The following is a 20,795-nucleotide window of genomic DNA, read 5'->3' on the forward strand; positions in this document are numbered from 1 at the left end:
ATTTTAAGTGATGTTAGCATGTTTATTTTCCTCATAATTATCTTCTTCTTCTAGGGATTTCTGTCCTTATAACTGACCTACTTGGTTAAATAAAAGTTTTATTTATTTTTGATATAAAAGTTTTATGTTAAAAGTTTTATTTATTTTTTTAAGTCTGTCACTTCAAAATGCGACTTCTTTTTTAGGATCTAAGTCAGACCGCCTGGATTTTACTTTGATGACAATGCATTTTGACATCATCCAATGTGTTTTAAAAAGGCTTTTATGAGTCTCCAGAGTCTGATGGTGTCTCAACTCCAAGCTTTTCCTTCAAACGATATGACGACATGAGAATCACCAGGATTGGAGGCACAAAGTTTTGAAAGACAATTCTGTAAGTACGAATCTGTACAGTTGTACATGTTCGTACAGTGAATGTTATCTGTTACATGTTGAATTAACAAAATAACATGTTTGACAAATCATTACTGGCTTCCGCATTAAGTCATTATTTAAGAAAAAAAGCAGATTGTTGAAATTACACCTGTAAAAAACTGGAAATTGCTGTTGAATTTAGTCAATATGGAAAAGTCTGTTAACTGTAGTTGCAAAAAGAGATTAAAAAAAAACTTATGCAGGCTATGCTCTTGTTTTTAGCTGTAACTATTATTATTACTACTGTTATTTTCAATAACTTCTAATCTGCCATTTTCTTGATCAATTTATTGCTTGTTTGGTCTTTAAAATGTCAGAAAATAGTGAAGTGTCCATCATGAGCTCCCAGAGCCCAGACTGACATCTTCATATTGCTTGTTTTGTTTAGACCTGCAACAATTAGTGGACAGAAAAATACTTTGACAATCAAATAATTATTTAAAGTAAATTTTTCAAACAAAAATGCCAAAAATATCATAGTCCCTGCTTCTCAAATATGAGAATTTGCTGCTTTTGTTGGTCTTACATTATAGTACATTGAAGATTATTGGGTTTTGGACTGTTGGTCGGACAAAATAAGACATTTCTTATATTCACCTTGGACTTTCCGATATCATGATGGGCATTTACACAGCCTTTTAATGTTCCGTAGTACAAACTTTTAATTGACTTAATCGGGAAAATAATCGGCAGATTAATCGAGAATAAAAATAATCGTTACCATCCTAGTTTTCTTTAAACAACTGTTCAAACTCAAGATATTAAGTTTATTCTCATAGAAGACAATGAAATCCAGCAAACATAAGAAGAGAATTCTAAACATTTGGTTATGAAATTTGTTGTACGATTATATTTCTGTCAATCATTTAATTGACCACTTGTTACAGCTCTACTCTTGTTTCTATGGTATGGTGTAGCTGATAGCTAGCTGGCAGGAAGGTGGTCAGTCAGATCTCAAAAGCAACTTTCCACAGGCTAAAATACAAGTGATCTTATCTTATCACACCTCTCTGGTTAAAGGCTGCGCTGGCATAACGGATGAGCTTTGTGAGAGCAAAAAATGACCTTTTTCAGCATTACATAATCTGAACAAAAGCAAGGAAAACGGGCGATGCTCTGGGAGACAATGCACCTTTCTGCCTTCCAAGCCTCTTGGTTATGTTCCACACACAGTACAGCAGACTGATAGCACCGATGGAAGTGGCGGTGCTGCTGCTTCTGCTGGTGCCAGATAATCCCGTGTTTGTGTTTGCATGTGTATACCGAAACATGCACGGTGTCACTCCACATCAGTACGAAGAACCTGTGATATGAGGATTAGCACATAGAAGCTACGCGGTGCTTTTGGTTTCACGCGGTGGGACGGTGGTTGGCTGCTGCGCACCACCACCCTCTGTACTGTCCTAATGATGTTGTCTGAGCACTGAGGGGTGGGGATGTAGGGGGTGCGGAGGAGGGTGCTGGGGAAAATGGGGGAGGGGGGATGTTACTTATCTCCACTGCTCCGCAGCATTTCTCTTAATTAAAACTCGTATCTGTGTCTTTGAAGTTCATAATGAGTCAGTTTGGTTACGCGGAGGAACAGGGAGAAAATAAGGCCAGGGCTGATATTTATGCCGTTATTTCTCCACCTTTGATTCCTCCTGGTATTTGACACCATATTGAATGTATGTTATTGCATATTATGCACGGGAACGAGTATTGTTGCGTTTGTTGTAGAGTCTTCTATTTAGTTATTTACATGAAAACAACCTAGAGGAGCAACGATGTAAGAAATGAGGCTGATAAAGAGGAGCTACTGCTGCTCATTTTTCATTATGGGATGTGAATGGGTTTAATCTTATCACTGGCTGCTCCTCACAGCTTGTGCTGATCTCTCTCTCTCTCACCCTCTCTCTCACTGCACACTCCTGCTTTCACAGGCCTTTCAGATTACAGTCAAATATTACAGCCCGTGACCAATCTCCAATTAACCAAATGTTGTAGGGGTATAGTATCACCCTTGGCTCCTTTCATGCTCCTTTAACGCCTTTTCAAGGGGCTTGAATATTTTTCACTTCTGTACTATGAAACATCATTCTGTTAAAGCCTCCTTACTCTTCCGCACAGCACCAATAGAAGCTTAACCTAAATAAATCAATCTTCCTGTAATGTATTCCAAATCAGCTTGGAATTAATTGAACCTCAAAATTGTATTCCAATCAAGTAAATTACCACAGCATCCCAGTTTTGAAAGGCTGACCAAGGACTTTTAGTGTCTCTTAATTTTCGTCACAAACTACCAGGCATAATCAAGCGTTAAATAAGCCGATCTTTTGACAACGTGGTCTACATGCATTCTGCTGGTTTACATGCATCTCCTTTGTGGGTGTTTTGACGTGCTTTGGCATTGGCATCACTGTGATGGTTGTTATCTACCCTTTCTCGTGTTTATGCTTCACTATCGTGTACATATGCTATCAGTGGTTCAAAGCACATGGGAAAATAATTAGAGACTAAAATGCTGAACATTATGGGTAGAATAAATAACAAGAGACGCAGACGGGTCAAATAATGACAACCAAGATACAAACTGCTCTGCCAACGTTGGTAATTCACATTAATGGAGAGATTGAAGTCTTTCTTGCTGCAATTTATTCTGTGATATTCACTGACCTGCGTGAGTCTTCATTAGCCAGCAGACAAACACAACACATTTCATCTCCAAGTGTCTTACAGTCTGATCATTCCTCGAGTGTTTGTTCTTTTTTCACTTTTTACTCACCAAGAGATGAACCTTATGGATCACCTGAAAAACTTTCTTTATTCTTTCACTTCTTTCGTCTCCTAAACTCCAGTTGCTCAAAGCTGGCATCTTCCCTGTTTTCCTGCAAGAAAAGAAATCTGACCCTTCATGCTCAGATACACTGGATGTGAAACTCCAGATAGTGTAAAGCACGTTTGATGTCACCATGGACAAATATTGCAGCTGAGACTGGTGTAAAGTTTGGAGAAGGTGAGGTGAGAAGCTCAATATGAGACAGACTGAAAAAGGCTTACTATATGTGTCATATAAAGCAAAATTTTGTATTATTGTGTATGAAATCTCTGAATTGATATTTGAGTCACTGTGTTGACCACTGTGACAGTCACTGTAGTCAAAAGTGCGACTGACATGGATATGTACTGTAAAGACTATCAAATAATGACCGTGGGAAAGTAAACAGTGATAGTTTGTGTGTTTGAACTATCACAAAATATGATTCCTGGATATGTAGCTTTTAATTGCTGATTTAATTGTTTTCCAGGAGTTTCTCCGTGCTTCAAAGGCATATTTGATCTGCCTTTGGAGTTAAATATTTAAATTCTTGAAATGAATTATCTGTGTCTATGAACAACATGAGTAGACTGTCTTAATTACTCCTAATCAAGCGCTGAATAAAAATGAAATCACCCAAGAAATTAAAAACCCAACTTTTGACACAATTATTTGATTTTTTTAGCCCCTTGGGGGCAGTGGAACAGGCTGTAAGCAGAATATCATAGTTACGAAGTTGTTATAGTGAACATGTTTTCAAACTGTTGCTTAATTTCATATCCAGCAGACATGAAGCAACATTAGCATCATTGTGGTCAAGCTTCTGGCCATCTGATGAATGTAAGTCCAGTATCCAATCTACTTTTAGCTCTGTTTTGGTCTTCACCGACTCCTGAGGGAAATATCTCGCTCTATCGCTGCTAAACTCTGATGTTTGGTGCAGAGCAGGTATTGTACAGTGGGGTTTTTGTGCTTTTTTAATTTTTTTTATTTTCATTTTTTCAGTTTCCTGCTACAGCTGGAAATAACACTATGAGGGAACAGTGAGAGTGAACCAAAACCATGAAGGGTAAGCTTATTTTACAGGTCCCATAGTAGCTTAATAATTTTCCGGAAAAGAACTAAAACATTACTATAATTTCTTAGGATTTTTTAAATTATTGTAATTTTAATTAAGTGTATTATAATGTACACTTGTATGCAAAAGGGAAAACTACATATTGAAGTGAAAAGAAAAATGTCAGGGTACTGTGCGGGCCGATCCAAAAGCTTCAGGTTGTGTTTCTTGAAGTAGTCCATGGTGGATTTTGAGATCTCCTTTGGATCACTGTCTTGTTGCAGAAGGCAGACTCCTCTCAATTTAATTTCCTTGACTGACTGTTGGAAATTTGCATCCAGAATTTGCTGATATTGAGCGGAACCCAATATTCTCTTTACATGCGCAATGTTTCCTGTGTCAGTGTCTTCCAGACCGCCCCAAAGCAGAATATTTCCATTCCCCATGCTTAACTGTGTACAAACGGCCTTTTAGTCAGCAGGTCAGCTAAACTTGCAAAAAATGTAAAATTTGTCTTTCTGCATAACTGTGGCAAGCATGCAATTTAACAAATAAGTACAACTGAGTTTACCGTAATACATTAATACCTACCTGATTTAGATAAACTTATTATAACTACAAACACAGTACCAACATTTCCTTGCACTTCTCTGTCGTAAAACAAAAACAATAAGCTGAAAGTCCTTAAAATGTTCTGTAGTGCTGAGGGGAACTGCATTTGGGTGATTACTCTCTGTGGGTTTGCTACTTTGAGTAACCCCTTTGATATTACGCAGTCATTTAAACCAGATTTATGGACCAGGATTTTTTTTTAAATAAAAATTAGTGCAGCTTTAATAAAATCAACTTTATGCTCAAAATGCAAAGTAAAAATGTGTGTTTATCATTGATATCTTAAAGGCCAGGGCTCCAGCCAATACCAGACTTTCCAACACTTCTATTACTGACACACAGCGCCCAGGGCCTGGAAATTGGCTTTCTGTGTCCAGAGGCAGAATTCACTGGAGCATCTTGAGAAAATGCATCTGCAAGGACACAGAAGTCCTCTTCAGGTCTAAACCTTTGATCCTTAAGAGACCTCCACCTTCCTTTTACCCCATGGGTACTGGCATCAGTGTAATTGAAGATCATTACCAACCCACAATGCAACCCTCTCAGCGACCGTCTCCATAATGGAAATGAATTGTGTGGTGCGGAGCAGCTCACAACAGCAGAAAATGGAAGCCAAGAGGTAGAAGGAGCAAGGGACGTATTCCAAATTGAAATGAAGTGGAAATATCCTGTCCATGGTGCCATTGGTTAGCCAAGGAGCCGAAACGAGCAAGATTACTGGCTTACATTTGTAGCTCCTCAGTGTTTTTGTTTTGTTTCACTGAAGTGGGGTGGCATAGGGGGGCTGTGTGTGCACTTCAAAAGAATTTGTAACAAACCTAATTCATCTGAAGCGTAGGATGAGCTGGTAAGAAAGATGAAAGATGAAAGTGAGTTGGCATGGAAACAGAAAGCACATCAGTGCTCACTGGCACACAAAAGGGCTGCCTGTGCTGCATGTTGCATTTCTGTGGGAAGAGATCCAGAGAGGCTTTAAGTGCTATCATGACCTTACAAACAAAATTAGCCAATTATGACTAACTAGGGTTCTCAATTTCCACTTTTTTATGAGACCGTGCTTATCATGTTTTTCTCTATTTTTACATAGGCCTATAATCTGGAGCATAGAATCAACATTTTTGTTACACACCTTCGAGTATATTTGCTCCACACTTGATTTCCAAAACACTTAAAAAGCTCCTTCCATCTCTATTTCACACTTTCTTTCAGCCTCTGGCTGTCCCCATCTCTGTTGCTATCACTTTTCATCTTGTCGTAGACGCAGGTGAAGTATTAATTGGAAAGCAGTGAGAAGCCATATATCTTTTTTTCCATTTGATCTCAGGAAGGGGAATTCCACAAGTTGCTACTGCACAGACCTCCAGTGCTGCTGTTGCTGCCTCTACACACACACACACAAACACACACACACACACACACACACACACACACACACACACACACACACACACACACACACACACACACACGCACGCATGCACACAAACATGCATGGCATATAACAACACAAAAAAACACACTTATAAAAATCAGCAGAATACAAAAGAACAGTCAAGATGTCGGAGAAAAAGTTTTTCAGCAAACCGAAGCGTTATTCACAGAACAAACGCAGTCCAAGTAAGAAAAAAAAACATTAAAGTAGACAATCATTTCCAGAAAAGCAAACATTGTACAAGACTGTTGCCCCCAAACATTTGTGGTCAGAACATCTGAAACAAAGAGGGCTTCTAAACAGGTAAACCGCCAGGACACAGTGTTTACCTTTTCATGTTCTCTCTCCGCAGAGGAGTTTGATCTTTTTCTCCTGTATATCCCGCAGTGTCACAAACACAATGCGTTGTCTCGCAGCTTCAAAGGCCCGTCGGTGACAGGTTCAGGGGGAAAAGATCAAATATTCATTTCTAAGACACAGAATGGAAATTTAAATGAAATACAGTGAAAATAGGAAAATAACTGCTTGTGTCACTTGTGACAGGGACTCGCCTGAGAGGAAGAACCTTTGGGCTCTCCTTTGTGTCGTGTTTTTTTGCATGTTTTATTTTTATAACATTGTTCAGTGTGGTGACAATTGCTGTTTTTTTCATCTTTAAAATGAGTTCTTTGTTTGACAGTTGGAGAAAAACAGAATGACACACTGAATGTCTGATTCGAATTATTACTTCCATCGTAAAACCTTTTTCAGCCCTTTATGAAACCTTAGGGTCTCTCACTCGTCACTGGAGCCAAGTTTGTGCGTGAAAGATCGCAGGCTTGTTTTGCCCTAAATTAAAACTTTTGAGTTATGACACCAAATGTTCTTATCACATCATCATATTAACTGGCAATCCTCTCTTGACTCTTTTTGCTCGCTGCACACCATCAACAAAATATCCCTCAGGGCTTCCGTGGCACGCCCAGCAAAGAATTAATTGAATTAAACTGCATTAATGTGACATACTCTATGTCCTTCCAACCAAAGAAGAACATCACTCTCTAATGCCCTCATGTTTATGATTATATTGGATATTGATTTCACTACTTAAAAGAGATGTGTGTTTTACCATATCATCCAAACAGCTCTCTCATGGTTGCCTGTTTACAGCAAAACCCGTCTAAATCGTAAAAACAGATAGCAAACATATGCTTGCAAAAATTCCCACAGCAATTTCAATACCAATCCTCAGTAAACACCCTTTTTAGTCTTTCTGCGCACTTTCGGAGGGAGCAACTTAATCTCTCTCTTCTTAGAGGCGAGCCGGGTTGTCAACTGAAATATGGGCGGACTGTGAACCGATTGCAAGCTGAGTGTTTCATCAATATGACAACGATAACAACGGGGCTGACCTCGCGAAGCCTCCGAAGCAAAACTTCACAGAGAGAGGAGGAGCTCCCTCCACTTCTGTTAAGTGTGTGAAGAGGTGGAGGGCTTTAGTGGATTATTGTGATCCCTGCCTGGCTGGCACAAGCTGGGGAGCGTCTGCTCTGAAAGTTAGGACATGAGGAAGATCCGTCACTGCCATCATTGTTTTCCTGGTTTCACCTATTTGCAGATTCTGTTTTTTAAATTAAATGTGAGCATGATTGGTCACAGGTACGCTGAACATCTTGACGATGTCTTAGAAAATCTTGCAAAGCGCCATATAACTGAAACGCTACAAACGCAAACATCACACCAAACAACAGAACAGCCAGGATTAAATTTACCTCCCCTTTTTCTCATGCTATCTCCCTTATTCTCATCTTCCCCAAACTGCACTATATCATCCCGTCTCCCCCCTTACATTTTGTGTATGTGTGGATGCGTCTGAATTGTGAGTGACTGCTCCAGCAGTGGGGAAAGCGGAAGGGAGACCAGCCGGCACATGTTGAAAGGCATGGCTGCTCTTTAATGTGGCTCCAGCTCGGGAGTCCTGGGCCTAATGAGGTGCTGTGGAGCTCTGCTGCTCCATCTCCCGTCGCCTACACACCAGCAGCCCACATACTGCCACTGCTGCACCATTCAGGATCATTAAGTAGATGCTCCCAAATTCCTCAAGGGACCCTGAAAGAAAAGAACAAAAAAAAAAAGAAAGAAAGAAGGAAAGAAAATGACAGCCCTCAAGACTGGCACACAGGAGTTTTGGGTTGGAACTGATGCTCCACTTGCCAACAGCCACACCCTACAGCCAGCACACACACACACACACATTCGCACAAAGTTGACTCATCCTTGACCACAAACTCCAGTCTCTCTACTATCCGTCTAAGCAAACGGAGAATGACTCATCTCCCAGACATTTAGTATAAGAACAGCAAAGACAGGGGCATGCATCATTTGGAAACAATCAATTCTGTTTCCGAATCCACATCTGCTTTTTGATTGTGGTCATTTCTGATTCATGGCCTATTATTTGAGAAAGAAAAGAAGCCAAAATATGTTTAAAGTCGGATTTGAGCAACCATTAAAACTAATTCGACATAAATGGCCCAATACTTTAGTGATTCTTTTGGTTAAGGGGTAAAATAAAAGAAAACATGAATATTTTCTGCCTCAATGTTCAAATTGAATGTTCACTCTTTTTAGATGTTTTACTTAAGTTGAACATGCTAACATAAACTAATTCCAGAGCATTCTGACGACTTTGGTGTCCGACTAATGATGTTTTTCATTATCGGTTAATCTGACTATTATTTTCTCAATTAATCGTTCCGTCCAAAAGACCGTCCAACCAACATTTCAAAACCAAGAGAAAGTCGGTTAATTTTCATATAAGATAAAGAATTGCAGCAAATCCTCACAACGGAGAAGTTGGAACTGGGGAATGTTGAATGACTTAAACCAATTTGGAATAACTTCCAATACTGGGATAATCAACCCAGTGCAGACACATTTAAAGCCTTTGTTTTGAAGAGCTATTGCATCAGGATTCCCTATTCCTGTTATCCTACCCAATTCTGACTCTTCATTGACATTAGCTGATTTAATCTCAGTGTAGTTCAAAAATCCCTCCAATTCTGAAACCTCATTAGAACAATGGTTCGGCCTCTAATACCCACAAGTTCATGCATGTCAAACTACAACAGAGTTAGTGTGACCCCTTCCTGGTCCGTAGCAATATAGATAATGTAGTATTTTATACAACACTTAGTATTTAGACTTAAATAAATATTTTTTTGCTCTTAAATGTGCTTGATACCTGCCATTATATATCCTGCTGCTGCTGTAATGATGTAGATTTCCCCCGTGGGATTCATCTTATCTTATCTTACAACAACAGCTACTCAAACATCAAAGTGTGGCAATGGAAAAGGTAAAAATTCCTGAGTAGGAAATATTGGTGCAGTTATTTTCCAAGAGTGTGTCTGTATGTGTACGTCTCTATATGCATGTGATGCTGCTACTGGCGCTGTGTGACAGTGGTATACAGCCCAACGAACAGGATGAATAATCCCCAACACCATCAAAGGATCCCTAACTAGGGAGCTCAGGCCATGACAGCGGCACATACAGCAAGTCTCCTAGCATTTCTCATACCCCCTGGGGACGGCTGAGTCTGAGGAGAAAGGGGCGAGAAGTAGAGAAATGGGTAAAATGACAGGAGAAGAGAAGGGGAAGAGAGCCCAGAAGGGAAATTGGAAAGGGAGAGAAAAGATGGAGAAAGAAAAAAATAGAAGAGAGTTGGTGGTTGAGGGGGAAGAGATAATGTGAGCTGCAGTAAGTTCATGAGCATTTAAGAGCCACTCCTTTGGGTGATGGAGACAAAGTGTAGTAGATAGTGTTATGTCTCAGCCGAGGGAGCCTGGACATAACATACAGTGTTGACTCACTCTGCTCACTCTAAAGGATGACCAGCTTAAATTGAGCCAAAATTTCAAAGTAGAGGTTTTATTTTTTTTTTTTAGAAAAAGCTTTCGATTGAGCAGTGCCAAAACAGCAAACAGAAAAATCACTAAAGCCAATTTTCCGGAGGCCAGAAGTCCCAAAACATGGTATCTTTGGTATCACAAAATATTAACTTGTGCAGACAGGTTATAATCTTATGTACACAAGATATTGTTAGATGAGCATACAAGATAATAAATGTTGTTTGTAAGTTAATATACTGTGTACACAAGATTGAAAAAAAATAAAAATTTGGGACTTAGTGGTGTTTGTAAAATTACCTAAGCTTACCTATAGTCAAAAATCAAGAAACAATAAATGACAAAAAAGAACCTGAGCTTTAAACCAAAAAACAAGGGGAAAACCCGAATTAAATAGCCTTGTACTCCTACCACTGAAACTGGACAACAAGACATAACAACATATGACATCGTGTACCCTTAGGGCCTTGGTTCGGATAAGGAAAAACTCCACCTAACCAAAAAAACAAAAAAAAACAAAAAAAAGGGAGCAATGGAGGAGACAGACATGAACACAGCAGCCAGGTGTCCGACTGATCATCTGATACTTTTACTGTATATATGACAGATCTGTGGCCAGTCACAGTCACATTGCTCGGTGACATTGGGAGCAAAATATTGTGCTCTGATGACTCTAGTAATTTCCTGTGGCTGTAGCTCAAGGTCAAACAATCTAAATGGTGTGTGTGGCTTCTCCATCAGTCCCAGTGTAACGCCAGCATCCCGTCCACTGTTTAAGTGAGGCTTGCACGCGAACCGATTGGTCTGTCTCACTTTCAATCAACATATCAATACTCCTGGCCTTTATAAGCAAAGTTAGCTACAATGCTAGCTTTTTATGGCAATCCCGTCAACATATCAGCATCAAAGTTTGGTTTTGTCCCATTCTACTTAATGGGGAAAGCGAGTTCACTGAGTACTTTCCTCTGTTACTAATTGGTTATGATTCTTTTGTAAATGATTCACATTCCAGGAGTTGATCATTGACCTGTATGAGGTCAGCGAGATTAATGACATGGTTTGATTTGAGTTCAAACCTGATTAAAAGTTACTTTGACAAAATCTTTGTTGTTTTACTACATCAATTTTTGCCCATTTTCTTTTTTGGTTGTGAGGCTGTTCTAAGCCCATAGTCAGTTTCAGTTTCACCATAAAAAAACTCACAGATGTCACAGTTTAGTTGTGTTATTGTTCTTCAATGAGCCATCATATTTGACAACTTCAGAATTGTGATAAAAAATGCATTTGAAACAATTTTTTCTAGACGAAGAATTAAGGTTCCACATGTACTGTATATACTACAGATTCATAAATCTTGGACTATTCAACTATTCACATCAAATAAATCTTCATTTTCAAGTGGTCCTGGTTATTCTGAAAGAAAAAGGCCACTGTACATTTTAACTTTTCTTTATGACGTGCCTATCTCTGCGAGTTTCCAATACACTCTCCTCTCCTTTCCTTGCATTTCCTCTCCCCTCCTCTCCTCTCTTCTTGGCATCGGTGCGTTTCTGGACTGTCTGACAGGGAAATACAGTAGATCACAGCTGGCTTGATGCCCACAGATAGAGCGGCTCCCCAGTGTCCTCACACCACTGCCTCAGATCCCGGGCCAATTCTCCTGCCCCGCCTCGTAGGTCAACCTTGGCTGCTCTCTACATCCTCACACTCCATCCCCTGAGCTGATGTCCATCCCACCAACCCTGGCACAGACACTCCTGTCTTTCCCTGCCAGCTTTTTCCAAAAACCAAAGAGGATGCAATGCAGTGTTTTGGTTAAGAGATGGACATGTAATTAACCTCAGACCATGGGTGTTTTTACTCTGTGTCAAGACTCGCAGAGAGGTATGGAAGGCAGGTTAGCGAACAGTCAGGAATATTAGCAGTGCATGAGGGGGGCTAAATTTATGAAAACACCATCTATTAAGCCGTGTGGCTCACTGGCTTCTCCCTCAACCTGGGCTTCTGGATGGATCACAGCCCCGTAAACTCCGGAAAGCACACGTGAAATTATGTGTGTTTGTTCATACTTACAGCTGCAACAATTAGGCAATTAACAGAACACTTATTTGGCAGCTGTTTCGATTAATAATTCATTATTTGGGTCATTTTTTTAAGCAAAAGTACCAAGTATTCCTAGTTCCAGTATCTCAATTTTGGGATTTGCTCCATTTCTTTGTCTTGTATGATCACAAATCTGAATTTCTTTGGGTTTTGGATCATTGGTCAGACAAAATAAGAAATTTGTCACCTTGCATATCTTTGAAGCTGTTCTCCCGAGGAAAATGAGAACGTTTCTGCAAATGCCCAAAACGACATTTGCTAACGTTGTAGGGACAAAGCCCCTAGCAAAATAGGAGGTAGTATGACATCGTTAGAGATCAACAAAGTCCATAGAAAGAGGAGGTTGAAGTGGATGGATGGGCTGAGAAAAGAGATCTCTGTTCGTTCCCTGTTTCCTACCTATAGATCGTAGCCAGAACTGTTAATCGAGAAAATAGTTTGCCAACTTTTCAGTAACGAAAATACTCATCGGTTGCAGCACACTTCATACTGTATGTTGGAATAAAAACGCGTTACAACACCCTTCACAGATCACACCCACCGTTCCCCCTTACCTTTCCTTGTCTGAGAAGGTATTACAGTTAAATTTAGATTTGCACAGTCATAAGGCTCAAACACTGCCTCCGGTATAAAGAGAGTTCTCATCACATGACCCTCTAAGCTGTCCCTCCCCCAGTCTGCCAGTTCTGTGACATTATTCATCAGCAATTACATAAAGCCCTTACTGCCACTGCCGATGTTAGGCAGCGTCTATTCACATGCAGATGTTACTAAATCCTCTTCTTGTTTTGTTTCGGGTATCGCTCATTTTGTTTTGGCGCCCCCCCGCCCCCCACGCACACACACACACACACACACACACATACACAGAGCTCCCTCTCCCTCTCTGTTTGTGTCCTCTTCTTTACATTTATAGCAAAAAAAAACAAAAAAAACAAACAAACCCAAAAGGTTAAGCTCAAATATGGAAGTTATAGAAATGTTAATTGCTTGCATGGCCTATATAATCAAACCCTGCACGCTCTGGGTGACTGTATAGATGTTGACTGATAAATATTTAATTGTATGAGCGGAGCGGTATGTACAGCATCCCCCCATCCGTTCTGTCGTCTTTTTTTTTTTTTTTTTTTAAATCAACCGAACAATAGGCCTGATATTTTACTCCCCGCTGATTCATTTCTCCCTCTTTTTCTTCTCATTCCCTGCCTTACCGTCTTTAAAAAGAGTGTCACAGCTGCCCTACCAGCAGGAGCTGCCTTTCATCATATGCTGAATCCGTTGCTTACCATTTTTTTCTTTTCATCGCCCTCACAATAAGTCAGGAATCATGGTGACATTACGCAATGTGCTGTAACACTATTACCTCATTGTCACATTTTAATGTTGTCGTGAAGGCGGGTAGAGTGTCTTCCATCACCGTAATCCAGCAAATTCGAATGTACCCTCACACAAGAGAGACACACTGTGATTTCCTTCCTCTACCAGACAACCAAGTCACACTGTGGCTGGTTGGCCATCTCTAATTATTTCATGCCCCTTGGTTCTGCGAGTACAGGATGACACGGCATAGTGTTGGAAAAGAATGAGGATGATTGACAGCCAGCCCCCATCCCACAGGAACTCATTAGGCTTCCTGACTAAAAGCTAGTGGGCACGCTCATGCTGCTCTTGCCTTCTTCTTCTTCCTCTGGTCCTCCTTTTAGTCCTACATTCAGTAAGTTGGAAAAAGAAATGCCTGAACTCAGCTGCAAGCAGAGACTGAACTTACTGTGCTCTCATCTCATCTGATCTGAGGATCAGCTCAGAATAAAAGTTTTTTTTTTGGGCTCTGCGCTCTTTCATTTTGAGTTTCTTTTTCTCTGTGAGGGTTTCTCTGCTCATCACGGCCCCTATGACTCTTTTGCATTTTGGTTTTAAAGTGTTCTCCCTCTTGCTCGCTGTCTCTTGCGTTCTCTTTCTATTTCTCTTTGGCCCGCTTTTCTCTCCCTCTCCCGGGGTGATACGAGGCAGTGGTGCGGGTTCTAAGAAGCCCTTGAAGTGTTGGCTCCTCTGAGAGTACTTTAAAAGGCCATTTCATCATGTTCATGAAGCAGCACTTGAGAACAAGCTCAAATATGACTTATGTGAAACTAGTATAAACTCCCTGGAAAGTTTTGTTGCATCCTTTTCTGTTATATACCACTTTTTTCTGCGCTGTGGATATCTGCTCCTGCTGCTTCTCTGTAGTCTTGCAGCTGGTTATCTTCAGATCTTCATGCATGCACATAATGTTTCTAGTCCACGGAAAAGGAAAAGTGAGCTACTTGATGCTGATGGGCATTAATTATGTTGAATTGTATCCCTGATCTAAGCTTTTCATTTTCCAGAACTATCAAGTCGCAGGCCTCAAACACATAATTTTCTCACCAAAATTGCAGACAGGGGAGCGTGGGATGCAAAGACACCTACTTTTAGACCTTCAGTGTCCAGACTTAATTGGGCTTTGTGGAGTGGCAATTATGACATGCCAATTAGACAGAGATAGAAAGATGGATTTGCAGCTCTCCAGCTTGTAATCCGCTCCCAAACTGGGAAATCAAATTTGGTTCACTCACTGCCCCTCATTTAAAAGATCTGTCATCACACAGGTGCACATGTGCACCGGTACTTAGGGATGAACACACACACACGGACACGAAAGGATGCAAGGGAGCACAAGGGCAGGAGTCTAAAGGTGTCAGTGTGCTCACAACGAACTAGTTCATACAGCATGTCATTTGACCACATCTAGAGACCAAAGTGTTTATACCTTTTCTGAATGGTTGGGTTCAAAGAGAGCAGGAGAGAGAAGTTCAAACCCCGCTTACTTTCTTGCATCAAGTGGGTAAGAACGTCGGATCGTTGGTTCGGAAGGTTATGGAAATTGTTGGATGTGTGTTTATGAGTCCTCTAATATTGTTTTATTCCAGTATATTCAAAACTTTACTAAGGTAAAACATGCCTTTTTCAATTTGCGCAAATCGTACCTCCGCTCTGCCTTTCGTAAATTTATGTATGCATTTTTAGCAAACAGTTGTTTATTTACCCATCCAGCAGATACAGAGCAACATTAACATTCATTCGGAGTCACGTTTCTGGCCACCTGATAAATGCAAGACCAATATTCACTCTTTTGTAGCTTTTTACCAATTCCTGAAAAATATCTGGCTCTGTAGCCACTAAATGCTCCACTATGTTCACCAGTTACCCCCTAACTTTGTCTGTCAGCTGTTTGATGTTGAGCAGGTAGTGAACAGTCAGTTTTTAGAGCTTTTAGCTGAAAACACCTGCTGATGAGAGTGGTGAGACTGAACCACAAGAATGAAGAGTTCTTCCACCAAAATACCATCAGTTTTATTTAAAACCATCTCAGAAGTGAAACAATCAAATGATGTTCTACCTCAATATTTTGTTTTAGAATAAAACATGAAATTAAAGAAGCAAAAAACTCTGACTTTAAATTATTTTAAAAATCAAGTCCTTCCTCCTGTCCGAGCAAAAATTCAGTTCGACTAGATTGTTTGATTAATGAATTTATTTACCACAGCCATTGTACACACACACGCGCGCGCCATCTTGTCTGAATTGATGCATTCCATATTGTTTAATCTGAATTTGTGTTGTTTGAACTTACATTGACCCATCTCCCTTCACCAAAGCTGTTTGCTGTTTCTGTCTCCCAATTAGTTTCCAAACACATCTGAGCAAGTTTCCATTTGAGCTCATGCAATTCAGTGTAGACAATTACTTCTTCATCTACTTGCAGCGTAGTACCGAGACTTTAAGGCTCAACAGCTTGTTTTGGGAGCAGGGGTAAATACAGCGCCGTTTGAGGAAATGTTGATGGTGAAATCACGCAGTTTCATCTGCGATTAACATTATTTACGACATTGTTTGGCTGGGTTTAGCAGTAAGAAATTAATGATGGATTTTAGAAGGCCATAAACACAATCTTTTTTGGTGCCAAGCCAATGGTTAAATATAAATTAAGAAGAAAGCGGAAGATCAATGGGGTTTCTATCACTCTCAAATCCCCGTTGCTTTATGTTCTGTTTGATGTCTCAAGTGAAGAGCTCATTCACACATAAATCAAAGACCTGTCATCGCGGTTGCAGTAAGAGCAGATAATATCATGGTGTGGGACTTTGGGTATGGGTTACTTTTTAAGCCTTGAGGAAATTGTTGTTTCCACTTGGAGATTTATTTGGGCTTGGCTTTGACTCTGCTGCTGGCTGCCTGTTGACCAACATCTTTACACCACTTATTGATTGTCAGTATGGACCAGTGAACAGTCTCATGGGATTTTGGTCCAAACGGACAGTGTAAGATGAGTCCTTTCTGCCTGATTCGGCAAATACAGTATGACTGACTGTTACAAGTGATTACCAACCAACACAAATGGCAAAAAAAAAACAAAACAAAAAAAGTAAATTTGAAAATTTTCCCTTCTGTTTATCTTTTTATGGTGAAAATCAATCAATCAAAGCAGTGAATTATACAAACATGCTTCTTCTACCTTCTTAAATCACTACAACTTTGATATTTTCCCTCATAAAATATTGGAAATTACATATTCAGAGGAACAGATCAAACTAAAATCACACAGACTGCTCATCCTTGCTTTCTTTGACTAGATTTTCTGACTACATCTACGAGGGAGAATGAGTCATCTCGGGCAGTTTTGTAAAGCTTTTGATATTCTTGAATAAATTCTTTTTATTGTTACAATAATTGTATCTGTTATGAGGCAGTAAGCTGAATGACTCATTAAGTATTTCTTAAGAGAGAACTCGAACTTGTCAACCAAAATCTGATGTTTCATAAAGAATGATGTAACATAATGAAACAGAGGAGTTTGTGTTTCAGCAGGCTCCAATGACTCTGTCACTTACCTCCCTAAACAGTCAATATTACAATGGTATTGTTTATGAAACTCCTGTTTTTCTGCTCCCCATTAGACACAACGATACCTGTGAGGTTTTCTTACAAGGCTGGAGAATTGGTCAGGAAACCTTAGGTAAGTATAAAGAAATGTTTTTGAATACTTTGTCATATGATTTTAGAGAATTAAGTAATAAAGAAAACACACATACTCCCAGATGGGGAGAATGGCACCGTAAAACATAATTTAATTGAATTTTGGATTGGTAACATTATCCATAAATGTGGAATTATAGCATCATACCGTAGTTTTACGTGGGAAAGTTTATTCTATCCTATAGTGTCCTTCATCTCAGCTAAATTGTTTTTATATAAATGTGACAATATAACAAAATTGACTTTTAATTTCCTTATTCCATGAAATAGATCTGCGCTTCTTAACTTGGAATAACCTAGAATTGAAGGGAATAGACAGTCAATTAGTCAGTTGTCAGAAGATTAACTGGCAACTATTTTGATAAAAAATAAAACAGTTGAGTCATTTATTGAGCAAAAGTCCCGACCCTTATCTGGTTCCAGCTGCTATCTTTTGCTTTTGGAATGTCGGTCAGACAAAACAACAAATTTAAAGACATCACCGCTGGGAAATTTCTATGGACATTGCATTTTTCACTATTTTCTGACATTGTGTAGACCAAATAATGCACTGATTAATCAAGAAAATAATCTGCAGATTCATCAATAGTGAATATAAATATTAGTTGCAGCTCTAGGTCCATCCCCAATATGACCAATATCACATCAAAGTAAGTTTGTAAGATACTCTCATAATGCTGTTTGAATGTAATTTTTATTTGTTAACTGTATTATTATCTATAAATTACATTTATTTGCAACAATTTTACCTTAATTAAGAAAATACTATATGTTTTCGGGAAATGTGAGGCCAGCATGATTTTATTTTTTCTGACAACATATTGTTGACTCACAACATATATATATATATATGTATATATATATATATATATATATGTGTGTGTGTGTGTGTGTGTGTGTGTGTATATATATATATATATAGATAGATAGATAGATAGATGTGTGTATATGTGCATATGTATACGTGTGTGTGTGTTTGTGTGTGTGTGTGTGTGTGTGTGTGTGTGTGTGTGTGTGTGTGTGTGTGTGTGTGTGTGTGTGTGTGTGTGTGTGTGTGAACATACGTGACAAATATAGGGTTAAGTTAGGGCAGCTCAATCCTTTTGTTAGAGTTAAAGTAAAGTCATAGTTGAATAGAAATGTACATGTATTTGGACCAGGATATGAACCCACACTGCTAACATCATAGTAAAACATTATAGACTCCACCACCATGAAATCCTCCACACACTTACCTTTTGCTGAGCTTTATGAAATTACTCTTCTTTCTGTACTAAAAATTGATTAATGAGTACTAATAAAGTTGCATACAAATTATCATAATCCATGGGAGACTGATGCTTTAAACAGACTTAAATATGTTCAATGTTGCCACTATTGTGTGGAAAATATCACAAAATACGAACGTGTTTACATGCTACATTTTCCCATGTGACAGGAGAGACGCATGAGTCTTTCAGTGATCTCTTGTGACGTTGTGGAGCAGGATGTGGTCATGGCAGAAGTGAAAAGTGGTACAGGAATTTATTGTGCAAGCCTTCACTTATAGATTACGCACGTAAAGCCACAGAGGAGACGCACAGGCTGCATCACCAAGAGTAATAAGATTAGACAAACAAAAACCACAAGCAGCGACAGAAAAACTTCTACCCTCGTCAGATGCCATGACAAGGCCACTGAATCTAAATAAACACGGGAGTGTGTGACAGAAAAAAGGAGAAAGAGAGACTGCGTGTATTGCGGTAGTCGTGCACGACTGTGGATTTGAATTGAGCTGCACTCAGATTGCCTCCACCAATCAGAAGACTTACTTAGGCACGCTTCAGGGTGACCGCAAAGGAACAGAAAACAAATGCTGTGCAAACAAACCAGCCCTGATCCGAAGCCACTGAGCCCATCCTGTCTTAGCAGCAACAGAGCTGTCACGAGGCTTTCAGGAACAGGCACCCATTCCTCCACGCTCTCTACTTTAGACTTTCCTCCCAGGACCCCCCCCCCCCACCTCCTTTTCTGATCCTATCTTTCCTTTTCGCTTCCCTCTTCTCTTTCTGACTTTCTTACCCCCTCTCTTCCCTCTCTATCTCGATGCTCTCTATCTCCCTCCCCTCCCTCTCTCCCTCTGTGTCACTCGGCCCATCTGGGCTGCCTGGTGGAGTTGGGAACATCGGTCCCTGTCAGGGGAGCTCAGTGGGGCCCTGTTGAAGACACAAAGGGCGGATTACTGCAGCTGCCAGTCACACTAAGACCCACACAGCAGCTCCTCGGAGTCTATACCAGTGTCCTCAACCCTCACACCCAGCGCTACCACAAAGGGACATCATTAGCTCTGGCACAAAGGAGCCCCCTGCTCACCCCGTCTTAAGCAACACTGCAATCAGGCCCACAAATAGTGTGATTAGTGAAGATAATATGCATGTGTAATGTATGCTAAGGCAGTGTCATCTGCTCAAAATAAGAAGGGTAGGTTGAGGGGCTTTGTTTTTAAGGAGTATGTTTCACACAGTTTTTGTATCATGTGTGCCTATAATTGGATGTACTCTTAGTAGCTGTCTCACTTTTCCACGTCGTGTTTTGCCTTTTTTTTTTTTTTGGCATGATTTACCTGTAAACATTCAATCACTTTTAGTTGGATGAGTTTGGAGCCAATTGTACGTTTTAAGCATTGATACAAATTACATGATATATAAAAGTTCATAATCAAGAAAAACAAATTTATTTTAATGTTTTTTATGTTTCCTTTCCTTTGAATAATCTTAAATAATGTTAGAGAGTCAGAGGATTAAACTTAGGCCTCATAAAATTGTAATGCTCAACTGAAAGGTTATATTATATATTAACTAGTTTAAATTATACATCTAAAAGGTGTGTTTTAATTGGACTTTCTAGGAGAGTTTCACTCCTTGTCTTGATTACGCATCTGCTGACACTGAGTCTTGTCAGAGAAATCACTACATTGATATTAATTGCAAGAACAAAGAATTTCCCACTCATCACTCTATCATCAAACAGCCACAATACATATAGTTTCCTTTTGTTGGTTCTTCTTATTTAATAATTTCTCCTCTCATTGGGAAGAAACAGTTGTGCGATGCCGTTTCCGACTGAGATTCATTTCATTTTCACCTACCACGATCCAGCCCTATCCCCCATAACAGAACACGCCAAGCATCTGGCCGGATTTGCTAATGCACCAAAGCCAAGCAGCACTTGGGGTGCCTCAAACACATATTCACTGCTCCAACTCGCATGCTGGGTCGCGAACACTGTCCATCATGGTTATAGTGCTGGCTGTAGACTATAGCAAATAGCGTCTCCAGTCCGGCAGTTTGGCCAGTGACAATATTGAATTCATTGCAACAGCAACATGGTAGGAAATTTCTCTTTTTCTGAGGAGCATGAAAATGTTTTGCTTCTCTTTTTGTTTGGTGTCATGTT

At 39.8% G+C, this 20,795-nt stretch overlaps 1 long non-coding RNA gene across 2 annotated transcripts in view; it reads left to right on the top strand.

The window, feature by feature from the left end:
• The window catches only part of LOC120800853, a 43,727-nt gene extending 24,469 nt beyond the window's left edge, over positions 1–19,258 (top strand). For both annotated transcript variants that reach the window (XR_005709019.1, XR_005709020.1), the window contains exons 4-5: positions 17,282–17,340; positions 18,799–19,258. This is a non-coding gene — a long non-coding RNA (uncharacterized LOC120800853). The remainder of the gene's footprint in view (positions 1–17,281; positions 17,341–18,798) is intronic.
• Positions 19,259–20,795: the final 1,537 nt, after the last annotated feature.

This window comes from Xiphias gladius, chromosome 15, assembly GCF_016859285.1.
Source record: "Xiphias gladius isolate SHS-SW01 ecotype Sanya breed wild chromosome 15, ASM1685928v1, whole genome shotgun sequence".
NCBI classification, from domain to species: Eukaryota; Metazoa; Chordata; class Actinopteri; order Istiophoriformes; family Xiphiidae; genus Xiphias; species Xiphias gladius.